General features: G+C 40.3%; 1 protein-coding gene across 19 annotated transcripts in view; it reads left to right on the top strand.

The window, feature by feature from the left end:
- The window catches only part of CAMTA1 (calmodulin binding transcription activator 1), a 1,356,239-nt gene that overhangs the window by 1,172,406 nt on the left and 166,781 nt on the right, over window positions 1-17,052 (top strand). The gene's annotated exons all lie outside the window — the stretch shown is intronic.

Genomic DNA, 17,052 nt, shown 5'->3' with positions numbered 1-17,052 from the left:
TAGATAGATAGATAGATAGACAGACAGACAGACAGACAGGTAGAAAGATATGTTTTCCATCTATTTTCTCATGTGATGCTTACAAGGACTTTATATATATATTATATCACAAACTTTTTTTTTACTATATGAGGTTGGTGCTATTATTGTGTCTTTTTTACAGATAAGGAAACTGAGGGACAAAGCAGTTAAGTACTTTGTTCAAGATCACAGTACTAGTATCTGAGGAAGAATTAGAACTCAGCTCTTCCTGACTCTAAGTGCCTTACTCTATCCACTGTACCACCTAGATGTAGAAATGTCTTTTGTAGGATGCTTTTGGACAGGGATGTCAAATACAAATAGAAATGAGGGTCACTAAACCCTACTTGGCTCATTGATCTTAAAAAAATATGCTAACATTATCTTTGTGCCATCGTACTTTTATTTATTGTGCTAAAAATTTCCCAATTATATATGTATACATATATTAATAATACCTTCTGATTTAGAATTTATATGGGTTCCAAGGCAGAAAAGCAGTAAGGACTAGGCAATAGGGGTTCCATGACTTGCCCAGGGTTTCACTGCAAGGAAGTATCTGAGGACAGATTTGAATCCAGGACTCCCTATCTCCAGGAGTGGCTGCCCCCTAATTACATTTTAATCTAATTGGGCAGACACCTCTGCTTTAGGTGATGTACCACATCCTCTGTGGTCACATCATCATAAGTCCTGGGCATCATCTTTGTAGTCAGAGACAGGAATCAGCCATCAATATAAAAGCATCAGAGAGGACAGAGAATATAACCAAAATTCAGGTTTTGGAAGGGACCCAGGTGTCCATCTCATCCTCTGCATGACTGGACAAGAGCTCATCCAGCCTCTGCTTAAAGGCCTTTATCAAGGACCCAAGACCTCCCAAGGCAGCCCATTTGTCAGGAAGTTTTTGTTTGTTGTTTTTTGTTTTTTTCCTGACAACCTCAGTTTACCTTTTTGCATCTTCCATTCATTGCTCCTAGTTCCATGTTCTAGAGGGGAAAAAAAGCAGAACAAGTTGGATCTCTTTCCTCTTACCTTTCCATTTGTGATTATGTCTTCCTCCTCAGTCCAAGTTTTCCCTTCTCTAAGCTAGCTTCTCTGGGTTTAGACCAGCAAGGACCAAGAGCCCAGATTTCTCTCTGGAAAGAAACCATGTTGCACCAGCAGCTTCAACTAAACAATGATCAGACAAGGTCTTTTCCTGGTCCCATTTTCCCTTTATCCCCCTGGGACCACATAGGGACAAGAAGAGGGAATCTGCATGAGAAGCTTTGATCAGTAGCTGAAGTAGGGCTATTTTAATCATAAAATCAAAATATTTAAATCAAGAAGGGACTTTGGAGAGCCTTCCATCATTTTATATAGTTGAGGGGTTAGACACAAGGTCCTCTGAGAGACACTGAGAAAGGTTAAGAGACTTGTCCAGGGTAACATAACATTCATTATGAAATTGTCCTGGAAGTCAATGGACCAGGTTTGGGGGAGTACCTTGTTTTTGGCCACTAACTATGCTGTATGGTGTTGGGCAAGTCTTTTCCTTTAGCCTCATCTTTTCTCCTCTTGTCAAATGAATGGGTTAGACTACACAACACTGAGCCTCTCTGAATTAAGAGTCTATGATTTGAGGTTCCACAAAAGACTTAGAGATGGGGACCCCTAAAGAAGACTGTCCCCCCTGAATCTGAATACAGAAGATTTGTGATTTCACCAGTATATGGTGCTTCTCCTCAAGACTCACCACTATTCTTCCAGTTGCTTGTGCCTTCTGCTCCCAGGTTACCATATGCCCATCCATTCTGTATTGATTGGGGTGTGTGAGATTTAAAATGGTTGAGGTCTTAAACTGTAGTGATTAAAATAGTGGAAGATATAAATTGTGATAGATATAAGAGAGGGTGAGTAAATTTGACTGCAGAAATATGTTTCACTACAGTGTCTTGGGTTTCAAATCAAATATAAGATGGTCGCCAGGGAAATATTCCCAATTATTCAAATACCCAAGTCAATTGGGTTTTATAGAGATTTTAATTAACAATACAATGAGTAATCAAAGAAAGAGAGAGAGAGAGTAAGAAAGGAATAAGTATGAAGGGCCTCAAGCCAATATGGCCTAGACCTGAGTCTTAAAAGAGAAATCAGTCAGTTTTTTATAACTCACCATAAGATCTTTCTAAGTAAGGATTCTAATGACACCAGGCCAGCGTCCTTCCTCAAAGAGTCTTCCAGCCAGAGATTGTTTCAAAGGGCCTCTCTCAAGAGCCTCCAGAGCTCCTACCCCAGAGGGACAGAGCCCCTCAGAGGAGCTCTGCTTCAGAATGAGAGTCAGAAATTGAGACCCTCGCTCTTCTCTGAGCTCTTATTTTTAAGGGCAAAATCTCCTCTGTCACCTCCCCTAAGTCCTTACATCTACCAATCACTGTAGATGTTTCTAAAGGACCGCCCATTTTGAATTCACAGCTGAGTAGTTTTAATCTCTTTAGTAAGTCAGAAAAAAATGCTGCTGTGTCAACAAATTTCATTAAGAAAAAACTTTTGAATAAGTTATCACCCTTTTAGGTTTAAGTAGTTTACAAGTTGCCCCACCTTTATAGGTACTTATTATCCCATTGTATCAATTCTAAAATAGTCATGACTCAAAGAACTTCCTGTCCCTTCCATAAGCATGGATCAAAGTACTTTTCATTGTTCTCAAGGAGCTCTCTATCCTAAAGCAGTCCTAAGTAGGGTGGAGTAGGGATATTCCCAAGGCAAGGAGCCCTCACATTCAAGTAGAGTTCTCACTATCTGCTAGGGAATTTTTTAAGTAGAAGATTCCCCAATGGGGGAAACCCCTAACATTCATAAGTCTGAGAAATTTTGAGGTTTTACAGGTTTGTGTGTGTGTGTGTGTGTGTGTGTGTGTGTGTGTGTGTGTGTGTGTGTGATCTCCCCCATTCAAATATAAACTCTTGGAGGACAGGAACTGTTTCTATCCTTTTTGGTACTCCCAGAATTTAGAACAATACCTGGCACATTGTACTTGCTAAATGATGATCAAATAACAGGTTTATTGGAAGCTCTCTCTACCAACACACAAGGTATCCTCACTATAACTTAGTAGTTAGATCCTAAGGATCTAATCAAGTCTAACTGAATCAATAAGATAGCACAATGGATAGAGAACCAGACCTGGAGTTTGGAAGACCTGTGTTCAAATCTGACCTTAGGCACTATCTGTGTGACTGGGCCCATTGGTTACCCCTGTCAGCCTCAGTTTCCTCATCTATAAAATAAACTGGAGAAGGAAATGGCAAATCATTCTGGTATCTCTGCCAAGAAAACCCCAAATGGGGTCAACAAAGAGTCAAATAGGACCAAAACAAATGAACAACAACAAAATCTAAAGGTCTAATGACCTCTGGACCAAAGGTTCAGAGGGTAGGTCACTTGGCTAAGATCACACAGCTAACAAGGATCTTCTTCACTTCGAGCCTAGGACTCTATCTACAAAGCTCTCTCTCCTAACCACAAAATGACTTCAGAACTCCCAGTTATTTCATCATCTTGCCAAGTTCTGCAGGTTCTGAAGTCTGAAAGGGACATTTATTCCTAGAAATTCCTGTCCATCTATAGGAGGAATTCTTTCTTATGGACCTCTCCAAAGGTCTCACCTTACACTTGTGTTTTTGTAGTCAGTCCTCTGCCAGGAAAATGAGGGAATCGGCAAATTCTGGTTCTATCCTCATCTTGGCTTGATGGGATGTCTCCAGTACTGACCTATTTGGAAAAGGATGCTCAGAAGCCTGGGGAGCAAATGCTTGGTCGCAGACAGCCCCAACCCCTTCTTGGCTGCTCTTAGCCTGTCTGATATGAGCATCAGTAACTCTGGCTGCCAGAGGGATCTAGGCAGGGAGGCCACTTGGGGGAAGAATAGCCTCTTGAGATGGTCAACACAGTCCAGGTCTGAGTGGCTAAGCCCCACTTCCTCTGGTTTCTGCTGCTTCGAATGTACCAAGTCCAGAATTTTCTACTCAACCTACTCTGCCTCCATTTCCCAACTCAACAAGCAAGCATTTAAGTTTCTGCTGTCTTTTAGGCACTATGATAGGCTCTGAGATACAAAGAAAAGAGGAGTAGTCCCTGCCCTCAAGGAGCATACATTTTGCCCAGTTGTTCTTATGCATTATTTCTTTGAGCCTCCTTCCTTCTTATCTTCCTGTTCTTTCATTTATAGACCTATTCAATAAGCATTTAATAAGTTACTACTTGTGCAAAATACTGTGCTAGAAGTAAAAAAATAAAATAATAAAAACTGTCTTCGCCTTTGAGGTAACGTGTTAACATTCTAGTGGGATTGTTGTTCAGTCATGTCTGACTCTACATGGCCCCATTTGGAATTTTCTTGACAAAGATACTGGAATAATTTACCAATTCCCTTTCCAGATCACTTTATAGATGAGGAAACTGAGGCAAACAGCGTGACGTGATTTGCCTAGTCTCACACAGCTAATAAATGTCTTAAGCCAGGTTCGAACTCAAGAGGAGTCTTCTTGACTTCAGACCCAGACTATTGGAATTACCCCCTCTTCATTCCTTCTTTGCTCCTAATCCTTGCTTTCTTCTCATCTATATATCCAAAAGGTATTTCTTAAGAACCTTGATAAACATTGTTGTTCAGTCATTTCAGTTGTATCTGATTCTTTGTGACCCCATTTGGGGTTTTCTTGGCAAAAATAGTATAATAGTTTGCCCTTTTCCTCCTCCATCTCCTTTTTTTAAACCCTTACCTTCTGCCTTAGAATCAATACTTTGTATTGGTTCCAAGGCAGAGGAACAGTAAGGGTGAGGCAATGGGGGTTAAGTGACTTGCCCAGAGTCACACAGCTAGGAAATGTCTGATGCCAGATTTGAACCTAGAACATTGTGTCTCCAGGCCTGGTCCTCTATCCACTGAGTCACTCAGCTGCACCCACCAACTCCTTTTATAGATGAGGAAACTGAAGCCAACAGGGTGAAGTGACCTGTCCAAGATCACACAGAATGTCAGAGGCCAGATTTGGACTTGGATCTTCCTGACTCCAGGCCTGGCATTCAATCCACTGCCCTTAATACTTAATAAATTCCTTTAATAAATACTTGTATTCAAAAGAATGTGCTGGGAGCCAGAGAAAGGAAGACCAAACAGAAAATGGCCTCTGCCTTTGCAGATGTTACATCCTATTGGAATTACCCTTTTCCCATTCTTTCTTTCTCCTCACTCCTCCATTTAACCAGTTCTGGATCCTTTTATCCAGAGGGACCCCATTCTAGAAAGCCCAAGAATTGAGAAGAAGGGAGAAGAGACCCACGCTACCGTATCAGTTGCAAATACCATCTCCTGGGGTTGAAAGAGCTCGAACACACCAGAAGAGATGGGGCGGGGGGCGAAGCGGGGAGGGAGATCAGGCTAGGACTCCAACGCATTCGGCGAAGGGAAATGTGCAAGCCTGTTCAAAAGCGGCAGTGCATCAAGGAAATTATGTAAAACTACAGCAAACTCCCCATAAATCTAATAACACTTGGCTCTCTCTGGTCTCAGGAGGGAGCGAGGAGCTCCGCACAATTATTCAGAGTGCGTATGCATGTACATGTCTCTGTTTATGGATGCCCATCCTGGGAAACACACCTCGGGAAATATAAGCCAAATAAAAGCCTCCGATTCGGATCCGACGTGGAACATGGCTAGGGCGCCCGTTCGCTGCGTTGGGGGAAGGGGGGAACAGAGGTGCACCGTGAGCCAAGAAAGCATCGGATTGGGCTCCAGAATCAGGCATGCCTCGAAACTCGGGAGCCAAGCACATTAGCTTCATCACATTTTCCCATAAATCACATTCTTTCAAAGACTTCACAGTTTGACTTCCTGATGTTTCCAAATTTCTCTGCCCTACAGCAGAGCTGTCAGGGATTTAATCAAAATGTTGTGTGTGTGGATAGTGAAGGGAAATTCTAATCTGCAGCCATCTCTTCACCTGTTGCATAATGGATACAAGACTTCTTGGTTGGTTGGAGATGCAACCAGGACTGGGCAATTAGAGCACAGACCCAGGGTGCTGAAATCTCATGGCATAGTAGACAAGACTGAGCTTTAGCACCTAGTTAGCAAGAAGGATTGGACAGAATAGGAAGCTACCAACTGGCAGCAGCATCAAACAATGGGTCTCAAGATGTCTTGGGGTTCCTGTGCAAACCAGCATCCTGGGATCTCACCCCAGCACTTTGTATTTAAATATTTCAAAATACTATATTGTGCTACTTGTCCTAGGATGGATTTTCTGAAGTCTCTCCAGGGACTCAAAAGTGCTAATTACTCTCTGATCTCATGGATTCTTCAAACTGGGACTCAGATTCAGAATAGCAGCACCCATGGACTTCCTTATGGTACCATGGAAAGAGTCCTGGTCTTGGACGCAGAAGACCCAAATTCTAATACTGCCTCAGACATGAACTAGCTGCCTGGCCCTAAGCAAGAGGAAATCTAGTACAAAAGATGTGTTGAATGTGGAGTTAAAGGAATCCAATTCATATCCAATCTCTTCCACTTTCTTCTTCTCTGATCTTGGGCAAAACATAGACCCTTCTGAGTTTTCATTTCTTCATCTGTAAAATGGAGAAAATAATCCCTGTACTGCCTGCTCACAGAAGGTTGTGGGACTTGAATGAATGAATATATTTAAGTCATTTTGCAAACTTTAAGGCACTGAATAAATGCCAACTCATTGCAATCATTACTTGGCAAGATTTGTGCTCTCATCTATATGAGCACTCCTTCCAAAAAGACACCACAATTCATCCATGCCTGCTCACCCTATGCAACTCTTGTCCATGTTCTCCTAAAAGTTCACCACTGGGATCCCACCCAACATGCTAGAGGCTTTCCCTGAGTTCTGCTCACATTGTTTTGGTAGCAAGGGAGCACAGAGTTTATCTATTGGTTGGTTACCCTTTTTTCTCCCGATGTGCTTAGCTCATCTTTTTATTTTTCCAGGTACATATTTCTTTAATGATCTTCTTTCCTTTGTCTCTCCATTATAATCCCTCTTTTGTGGAATGTATAGGAAGCTGATCACACCCAACAAGGAAGGGCCTTTCCATTGTCCTTGGAGTGGTCATTAGCTGAAATTCTTTGGTGCCTGTAATGTTCCATGATAGCTCATCAGCTAGGATAATTAATTATAATAGAAAATGACTTCATGTTCCTAAGCATCCTCTCTTACCCCCAGGAGAACCCTTTCCCCATGCCCAACCCCTACCATGTCTTGGAGCCTTTTGTCCCCAGGCTCTTCAACTCAACAGTCTTTTAAAAAGTGAATCCTGCTCTTTGATCCAGCCATGGTTTGTGCAATGGAAATAAACAGAAGATAAACAGGAGTTCTTCTTAGGATCATATTGTCCTTCTTTAGCTGGCCATTCTGCATTCTTTGTCAGAAGTATTTCATTTCCCTCCACAGGAGGTATGAGGGAGACATTAAAATATCGACTTCTTGAAGGGATGACTTCTCTACTTAGTACGGATTCCCAAAGATTCTTCCTGACTTTGGCCATTTTATCCCAACTAGAATGAGCAAAATTTATTAGACGTCAAAGCTATAGGATGATTGATTCAGAACTAGAAGGAACTTAGAAACTATCTAGTTAAATTCTCCAATTGATAAATATTTATTAAGTGCCTACTATGTGCCAGATACTATGCTAAATAGTAGGGATTCAAAAAGAGTTGGGAAACAAATCCTGCCCTCAAGAAGCTTATAGTCTAAATCCTTCATTTCACTTGTATCACAGAGGCTCTCAGAGGGGAGGAATCTTGCCCAAGATCACTTGGGTAGTAAGAAATAGAGCTAGGATTTGAACCAAAGTCATAGAATAATAGATTTAGAGCTGAAAATTAACTCAGTGGTTATGTAGTTCAACCCTCTGATTTTACAGGAGGAGAAACTGAGGCACAGAAAGACTAAGTGATTTGGTCAAGATCTCCTTTGGTTGCAAATCCAGTGCTCTTTCTAGTTTAGCACCCAACTAACAAATTTAGTATGTGGAGCAAGCCTTACAAAAATGTGACCAAGGTAGGCAACTAAGTGGCTCAGTGGATTGAGAGTCAGGCTTAGAGGCAAGAGATCCTGGGTTCAAATCTGGCCTCAGAAACTTGGTCCAAGCTGTGTGACCAGGTCACTTAACTTCCATTGCCTAGCCCTTACCACTCTTCTGCCTTGGAATCAATACACAGTATTGATTCTTATATGAAAGGTAAGGATTAAAAGTAATATGATCTAGGCAAGCACCATATAAGATCCATTATGATGCAGATGTCAGAGGAAGAAATCAGACCAGGAAGAAGTTTATCTAGGATGCTACCACCAGGGGAGGAAAGATGCTATCTGGTAACTTCCTACTGCTTTTGCTCTAACTAGATGCTAAGCTCAGTTGTTTCTTTGCTAATGAAGAAGCCTAGTACTGTAGCTGCCCTCTAAATTTCAATGCCCTGGGACAAAGAGCTAGTGGCTCTGCCCTAATTATGACTTTGGCAACCCACTACTACCTACTAAAGCCACATCAGTGGAGAATAAATAATGGGAAACTATCTTGGTGTGCAGCCAGGAGTGCAGAGAATGGCCCCACTCCCACTCCTAGCCACTCACTAACTCCTAAACTGAACTTTAATAGCCACTCTGTTTAAAGAATATCTAAAACAGCCACCTGGGTCTTCAATGGCTGGTACAAAAGTAGCCTCACTAATGCATTTACAGAGGGTTCCTAGTCACACAGGTATCATTGTTTCCTAGCCAAGCAGACTTCCTTTGAACATGGCTTTGCCCTAAATTCACCTCCCCTTGTGGTAAACTGAAGTCCACCCCATCCCAGCCTAGCCCAGTTGATGTCCTTCAAAGCATGTAGGAGGAGAGATCTGAAGCCAGAACAACAGCCAGACCTTCTGCATGTGCACCTGTATCCATAGGACCTGCTCATAGACAAAGAGGAACTCCATTCCCTTGTTTTGCACCAATCTCCCTCTCCTTACTAGCTCTAGCCTAGAGATGCTCAGAGGGTCTCCCTAAGAAGATGCCCTTGCCAGAACTTGCTTCCTCTACCAAAGCTAACAAAGAAGAGCTTAATCTTGGTTGCTCTACCCCCTAAGCCAATGCCATGCCCGTGTCCAGAGAAATCTCCGTTTTCTATACCCCCTACTTTTCTCAGCCCTTACACACCAACCTCTAGTTAGTTTCTTCTTTAATTTGAACAAGAATGCCCACATTGGACATTCATTAGCTATGTTATTCTGAGAGTTACTTAACTATCCTGTGTCTCATCTTCCTCATCTGTAAAATGAGGAGGATGAACTTAATAGTCTTGCAGTAGGGCCCTAAAGTCACCCATTCCTCCTCCCACCTCTTTGCTACATGCATGCAAAAAAGAAGAGATCAAAATATATTTGCCCACTTGAAATGTGTGACAATTCATAATTCCAGAGAGAGAGAGAGAGAGAGAGAGAGAGAGAGAGAGAGAGAGAGAGAGAGAGAGAGAGAGAGAGAAAGTAAACTGGGAATTTAATTCATTGAATTCTAAATCTAAGGCAAATTCATCAGGCTAAGGTGAGATGTGTGGTCATTGGAGAAGTTCCATGGATTCCAGACCTTCTCAGAAGAAATTTTACTAGGCTAACTGGTCAAGACTTGGAAGAACTTTGAAAGGTCATTTTATTCAATCTTATCCATTTCTCTGATTCCAAGAGGTGATAGAAATTGATTCAATCCCTACTTTTATCTGTGGGTAGTTTTCATAAGACTGAAAATGGGAGAAAAACTATGTTTTCAAATGGATTTCAAAAGGAAGATAGAACCTAAAAACTATAGGTAGATGAGCTTGTTATTAATCCTTGCAAAATGTTAGGCTCTACTACCAAAATGATGGCTTGTAGGAATCTAGAAAAGAAAATGATGATTACCAGAAGCCCATGTTGGTTCAGTATAAGAACTAATAAAACCAAAATGAGATACTAGACTGGTAATTCAGAGGATTATTATAAATAGCAGATATCTGGACTTCAGCAATGGATTTGAAAAAGTTTTTCATGATACCTTAGGGTCATGATAGAGAACTCTGGCCTGGATGATAGCAGAATAAATGCTTCATTGTTGTTTGAGTGTTAATGGGTTGATATCAACCTGGAGATGTCATGCCACAGAACTTTGTCTTTGCCCTGGTTCCATTTTATCAATGACTTGAATGACGATAAAGAAAGCACACTTACCAAATTTGCTGATGACAGAAAGCTGGAAGAGATAGCAAAGTCATTGAATGACAAGATCAGGATCTGAAAAAATCTTTGGCATCCAAATTATCTAAAAAGATCTTGAAAAACTGGAACATTGAGCTGAGTCTAACAAGAAGGAATTTAATAGAGATAAATGTAAAGTCCTATACTTAAATCCAAAAAAATCAATTTCACAAACACAAGATTAAGGAGAGCAGCCTTAAGAGTAATTCATGTGGAAAAAGTCTTGGGAGTTTTCATTTACTGCTAACCCCATATGAGTCAGCATCATGACATGGTTGCAAAAAGAAAAAAAGACAACCACCACAAAACCAATGCAATCTTAGGCTACATCAATACAAGTACTATATTCAGAAAAAGATAAATATTAGTCGTTTGTTCTCTGCACTGGTCAAACCACTTCAAGAGCACTGTGGTTTGAACATCACATTTTAAGGGCATTGAAAAACTGGATCCCTTCCAAAGGAGGGAGAATACGATTGCAGGGGACATGAAACATGTCACATGAGGAAGAAGTAAAGGAGCTATAAAAAGGAAGAAAAGACTTTGATGGGGTATGATCAGCCCTTAGATATTTTAAGAACTTATAGTATTCTCTGACTAGAGTTTGAATGAACCTTACAGGTCATCTAATCTGACCCCCTCTTTTTATAAAGGAGGAAACAGAGGCAGAGAGATTAATGATTTGCTTAAGGGCTCTGAAACAGAAGTAACAGAGCCAGACATGTTTTCTGGAAGAGGGGTCTATGTATCTACTGAAACTAGGACCAATAGGGAAGTGAAAGAGAATGCTGAGTTCTTTGTTAGAAGAATTTTCTGAAGGTGTCCCTCAGGGATAAAATAGAGGAAGTTTCTGCAAGAATTAGAAGGTGGGACTAGATTAGCATTTCTTCATTTGAGGTTCAGGAATTTTAAAAAATATTCTGTTAGTAGTATTCCAATATACTTGATTTCCTTTGTCTTAATTATGTATCTTATTTTATGCATTTAAAAATATGATCCCAAGAAGAGGTTAATGAGCTCCAGCAAACATTGCCAAATGGGTTCAGGATACCCACAAAATAAGCTACTGAGCTACTGATGGATGTGGATCAAAGCATACTATTTTTCACATCAGTGTATTTATGGTTTTATTTTGAGGTTTTGGTTTTGTATGAGTATGCTCTTACAACAATGGCCAGTATGGGAAAGTGTGCTTTGCATGATAATTTTAAAAATTAAAAATAAATAAAAATTCAAATTAAATCTTTTTTTTAAAAAGAACCCCTGAGCTAGATGATCTGTTAAGATAGCATGAAATTCTAAGATTCTATTATTTATTCTATGAAAAGGAAAGAAGCTGGAAGATTTTTTCAACCATATGGATTTAGGATAAAGGAGAGGAAGGAAGTCGTCTCTGACATAGGAGGAGGATGATAGCTGAGTGAGTGAGAATCCACATTCCATCAGAAACTCTAGGAGAAAGATCAGAAATGAGAAATTTCTGGCTTTTCTGTGATCTGGACTTCCAGAGGCAGCAGCATATGAGGTCAGAGAGGGCAATGGTTAGGTAGTTCTTCTTGGAATGATTTTAACTTTTCTACTCCCATTCTGTAACAGTATCAAGCATTCTGAAGTACCTTTCCATTTTTCTCTCTTCTTCATTTCTTCCTATTTTCTTCTTATCCTTAATGCTGTCCCCCATTTTTCCTATCCCTGCCCAAAGGATCAGATGCCATGGAGTGGAGAGTGGTAGAGTGGTTGAGGATACGGATATAATTGGGAGATAATCATATGCCAAGGATATATATATATATATATTCTTCTGGAGGAGCCTCAGGATTGAGGGTCAAATTTGGAATTAAAGACCATGGTCATCATCAGGACTGAATCACAGAACCACAGACAATAATCACTTCCATTTTGTTGTGTCTCCAGCACTGATCATAGTGCTTTGTATAGTGCCTTAATAAATGATTCTTCTTTTTTTAAACCTTGCCCTCTATCTTAGTACCAATTTTAAGACAAAAGAATAGCAAAGGCTAGGCAATCAGAGTTAAGTGACTTGCCCAAAGTCACACAGCTAGGAAGTATCTGAGGCCAGATTTAAATCCAAGTCCTCTCAACTCCAGATCTAGAAAGCTATCCACTATATTACTTAGCTGCTCCTTAATAAATTATTCTTGAGTTGTTGAATTGAAGGCTAGCCTCAAAGGGAAGTTTAAAACTCACTCATAGTTCCTTTACTCCCAAGCATGCCCAGATCCCAGCCTAATTCACTTCCTCAGTGTTGTTTCTTTGTCTGTCTCTCCTTCTCTCTGTCTCTGCCTGTCTCTCTGTCTCTGTCTCTCTCCCCTTCTCTCTTTCTCCTCTATGTCCCTAAGCCTTTCAGTATTATAGGATCATAGGTCTAGATTTAGTGTGAGAATCAACCAAACAAGCACTAATTAAGTGCCCATTGTGGACCAGCACAAAGCTAGATATTGAGGATAAAGAAGAAACTTAGAGGTCTTCTTGCATAACCAGTTATATTTATAAAACAGGAAACTGGGACCCAGAGAGACTCATTGGTGCCCACAAGAGATATCAAGTAGTAATGCTGGGATTCAAACCCAGATTCTCTGACTCCAAAACTATTGTTCCTTCTGCTATGCCAATAGGAATATGTTCTTCTGCTGTGGGAAATTTAGTTTCCCATGGTTGGGGGGGGGTGATCTTTTTTTTTTCTGGTAAAGAGTCCATATCCATCCCCTGTGGGATTGTCAGGCAACAAGAGGAATAGGATTCCCCCCAAGGTCAAAGTAATGACTTGGGTGCCAATTGTGCTAAAGCCAGGGGAGCTAAGGAGCAGGCCCCCCAATAAACGAGAGAGCAGAACTAGCCTTCCAGAAGTCATTGTTTTTGTATTCAATATAAGCCAAAACACACCTGTCAACAACCTGTAATTGGCTGCTTCCAGGCACTCCCAAGTCTTGAGATTGGCCCTTCTTTCCCCCATTCTGCTGATCTCTAAGACCCCATCATCCCTGGAGCCCTTCCTGCCTTCTCCCTTCGTTGGCTGCTAACCCAGGAAGCCCCAGAGCTGCCTATTCAGATCCATCTTTTGTTTTCTCATAATTATTCAGACAAAGACCCAAGAACCAGTGTGAGGGTGGGGATTCTGTTTGTTTGTTTTGGTTTTTTGCTTAGATTGTAATCTTGGTGATTATAGAATATTAAGAAGTAAAATCAACAAAGGCTTTCAGCCTCCGCACATCAGGTTCTAATAATGGTTCCTAATCCACGACTGCCATCTGGTGGCTGATGCTGAAATCCAACCTCCCTCCAGCTACATAGATGACCATCTTCAGTCATAGACATTCCAGTCTGAGAGCATTCTGTTCAGGACCAAGGCCAGAGGAACTCTGGGAGTATGGCGGTGATGGAGCGCCATGGCCCCTCAGCTATTGTTCTTAGTAGCTGGCATCATAAGGTTTTGGATGTGGAAGGGGTCTTGGACTTAGAATCTAAGCCTTTCCCATTTTACATATAAGGAAACTGACGCTAAAGATTCATCCAAAGTCACCCAGAAATCAAAGATATGATCCCAGAAAAGCTCTTAGAAGTCATCTACTCCAATTCTCTCAGTTGACAAAGTGGAAAACTGAAGCCCAAAGAGGGAAAATACTTCATCAAAGCCCACATAAGACAGCAAGTGGTAGGCTAGGATGTAAATCCAAATCCTCTGACAATGAGAGGGAAGGGACTTTCCTAAGGTCACATGAGTAACAGAGGTGGCAAAACCAGGATTCTAAGCCAGGTTCTCTGACTTCAAATTCATGACACTTAATTCTTATTTCTAAGTTTACCAGTTTCCAGATCTGAGGAAGAGAGAAGAAACAGAAGTGATTTCTAGGTGATGAGCTTGGCATGCAAGAACTTTTATCTTAAAATATCCCCCATCTATCTCTTAGGTTTTTTCTCAGGTTTCACCTTTATTCTAATCCAGAATTGGCAGTGAGTACAGTAGATATATCACTGAATCAGGCTGGATAATATGTGTAAGATGCTTTGCAAAGCTTCAAGTACTATAGAAATGTGAACTGTTAGTGTTGAGGTTAATATTATTAGAAATCTTGGAAATTAATGGGAAGCTGGTTCTTCTAAATTTCTGCCACATTTGGGGGGAATGTGGAGGTGTCTATGAAGGCACCAATGCTTCTATTTCCTACAAACCTATGCAGAAGATGTGATCAGTGTGATCATGGGTAAAATCAGGGACTAGACTAGATGATTTCTAAAGTCTTCCAGCTCTGAATCTATTGATGGTCCTAAATTGGACAGTTCATAGATGGGGTTAGGAAAAGATGGAGGAAACCTAACCCTTAGGGGACAAACACTTCAGTTCTTCTGTGCTATAGTTTGGGCAATTAGAAGAATTTTTAAATACCCCAAACCACTGGGTAAAGAGCTCAATACTGGCATTTGAATAAATCAACCATTTATTTGAGGCCAAGGGTCAAAAGATTTTCCCAAATTTTCCTGAGTAAGACTTGCTATTTGAACCTAAATGCTCTGTGTCTCTCCCTTAAGACTTCTCAGGCCCCTTTGTCCCAGTAGCCCCAAAATCTATCTGGTTTAGTTGGATTCAAGAAATATTTTAAGAACCTAATATATAGCAGGCACCAATACTACAAAGAAAAAATGAAACCATGACTGTCTTCAAGGAGATACTATTCTACTGAGGTATCCCTAACCCTATTCTATGATATGAGGTCATTTAGTAGAACTACCCATTAATAATGAGGTGAGAGACCCTGCCCATTAGGTGTTTCCTTGGGTTGAGACTAACACATTGGATCTGGGCACATGCACAGGTACATAGGCACATATTGGTTCAAACATAGTTCAAATTCAAAAAATAGTTCAAATTTCATTAAAATGAGGTATGTTTAGGGGAGAGAGAGACAGATACAGAGAGGTCAGATTTAGACACACTGAAAAAATAACACCAATTAAAGACTGCAATCTGATTTTATATAATTCTGACTTAAAAGGGAAGTAAAATCTATAGAATACCATAAAGTTCGTCTACTTCAATAGATCTGTGATTTCATCGATACAAGTGTTCCTCCATTAATGCAGATTGTAGCCCTTCCTACCTATCTCATACAATTTTCATCCATTTCCTACCATAAGTTCACCACATAGGGTACATTCACCATGATGGAAACCAACTTCAGTTGATCTTGACATGGCAAGAATACTAATGGTATACTCACATTGTCCATTAGTAATCCCTCATTCTCACTGTGCATTCTCACAGGAAGAAAATGGCCAGTCATATTAGAAAGATGGGCCGATTAGAAAGATAGAGAGAGAGAGAGAGAGAGAGAGAGAGAGATGGAGATGGAGATAAATAGGTAGACAGACAGACAGACAGACAGATAGATAGATAGATAGATAGATAGATAGATAGATAGATAGGAACATAAGTGGATAGATAGATGCATACATATATGGATGAATAGATGGATGGGGGAGAGAGAGAGAGAGAGACAGAGTCAGAGACAGAGACAGAGACAGAGAGAGACAGAGAATTTATTAAGTTCTAGACACTGTATTAAGCACTATGGATAGAAATACAAATAAGCAAGATAACTTCTTTCCCTAAAGGAGCTTATATTCGAATAGAGAAAGATAACACATGTATAGGGGAGCTAGAGTTGGAAACTGGGGGGGGGGGCGGTATACAAGCAGTGACATAGTGAGAATTGTGGAGGTAATTGTGGTGTGGAGATCTGGGCTACAGGAAAAATAAAGCCAAGTTCCCCTATAAGAGCTAAGGAACCCAAGAGTGAATTCCAGGTTACCAATGAAAAGGAACAAATAGAAAGGGCATGGTGTGGAGCAAGCTGGGATGGTAATGGTAGTGGTGGTGGTGGGGAGTGACAGTAATAAAATGACAAATTCTTTTAATATAATAGATTTAATATTGAATAATAGCTAAAATTTACATACTGCTTCAAGGTTTGATAAGTACTTTACAAATATTATCTCATTTAATCTTCAAAACAAGCCAGGGAGGTAGGTGCTATTATTGTCCTCATTTTATAGATAAGGAAATTGAGGCAGACAGAGGTTAAGTGAATTGCCCAATATCAATATAGCCAGTGACTGAAACCAAATTTGAACTCGAATCTTCCTGACTTCAGGTCCAGGGGGTCACCCAGCTACCACTAAGAACATTTGTACCTGTAACCTATCAAATAAAGATGAAAAAGAATGAGATAATGATTATCATAGTTCGCATATGGCACTTTAAGGATCACAAGCACTTAGCAACAATCACCTTATTTTACCTTTATAACAAAATAGTGGTGGTATTTTCCAAACCAAAACTCTAGATATGTGATCTGACCAACAATATTCCTGTGCAAAAATTAGTCACACACTTCTTTTCTTTAAATATGGAGTCATCTCAGGAAAATTGTGCTTATCAAATACTTGTTGATTTGAACTTGAATCACATCAAGAACCAGAAAATATCTTAGATATTACCCAATCTAACTCCTTCATTTTGGTTTTTGAAGGAAACAAAGTTTTTATAATTTTTATGAAATTTTATTTTATTTTCAGTTCTGTATTCTCTTCCTCACACCTCCCCCTGAAAAGGCAAGAAAAAGTTCTTATAAACAAACCAGTCAACCAAACAAAATTCCCACATTAGCCATATACATACATACATATATACATATGTGCAAATAGGTACATATAAATACATGTGT

Source organism: Monodelphis domestica, chromosome 4 (genome assembly GCF_027887165.1).
Source record: "Monodelphis domestica isolate mMonDom1 chromosome 4, mMonDom1.pri, whole genome shotgun sequence".
Taxonomy (NCBI): Eukaryota; Metazoa; Chordata; class Mammalia; order Didelphimorphia; family Didelphidae; genus Monodelphis; species Monodelphis domestica.
Note: the sequence above shows the minus strand (reverse complement) of the source record. Positions and strands in the feature narration are given on the sequence as shown.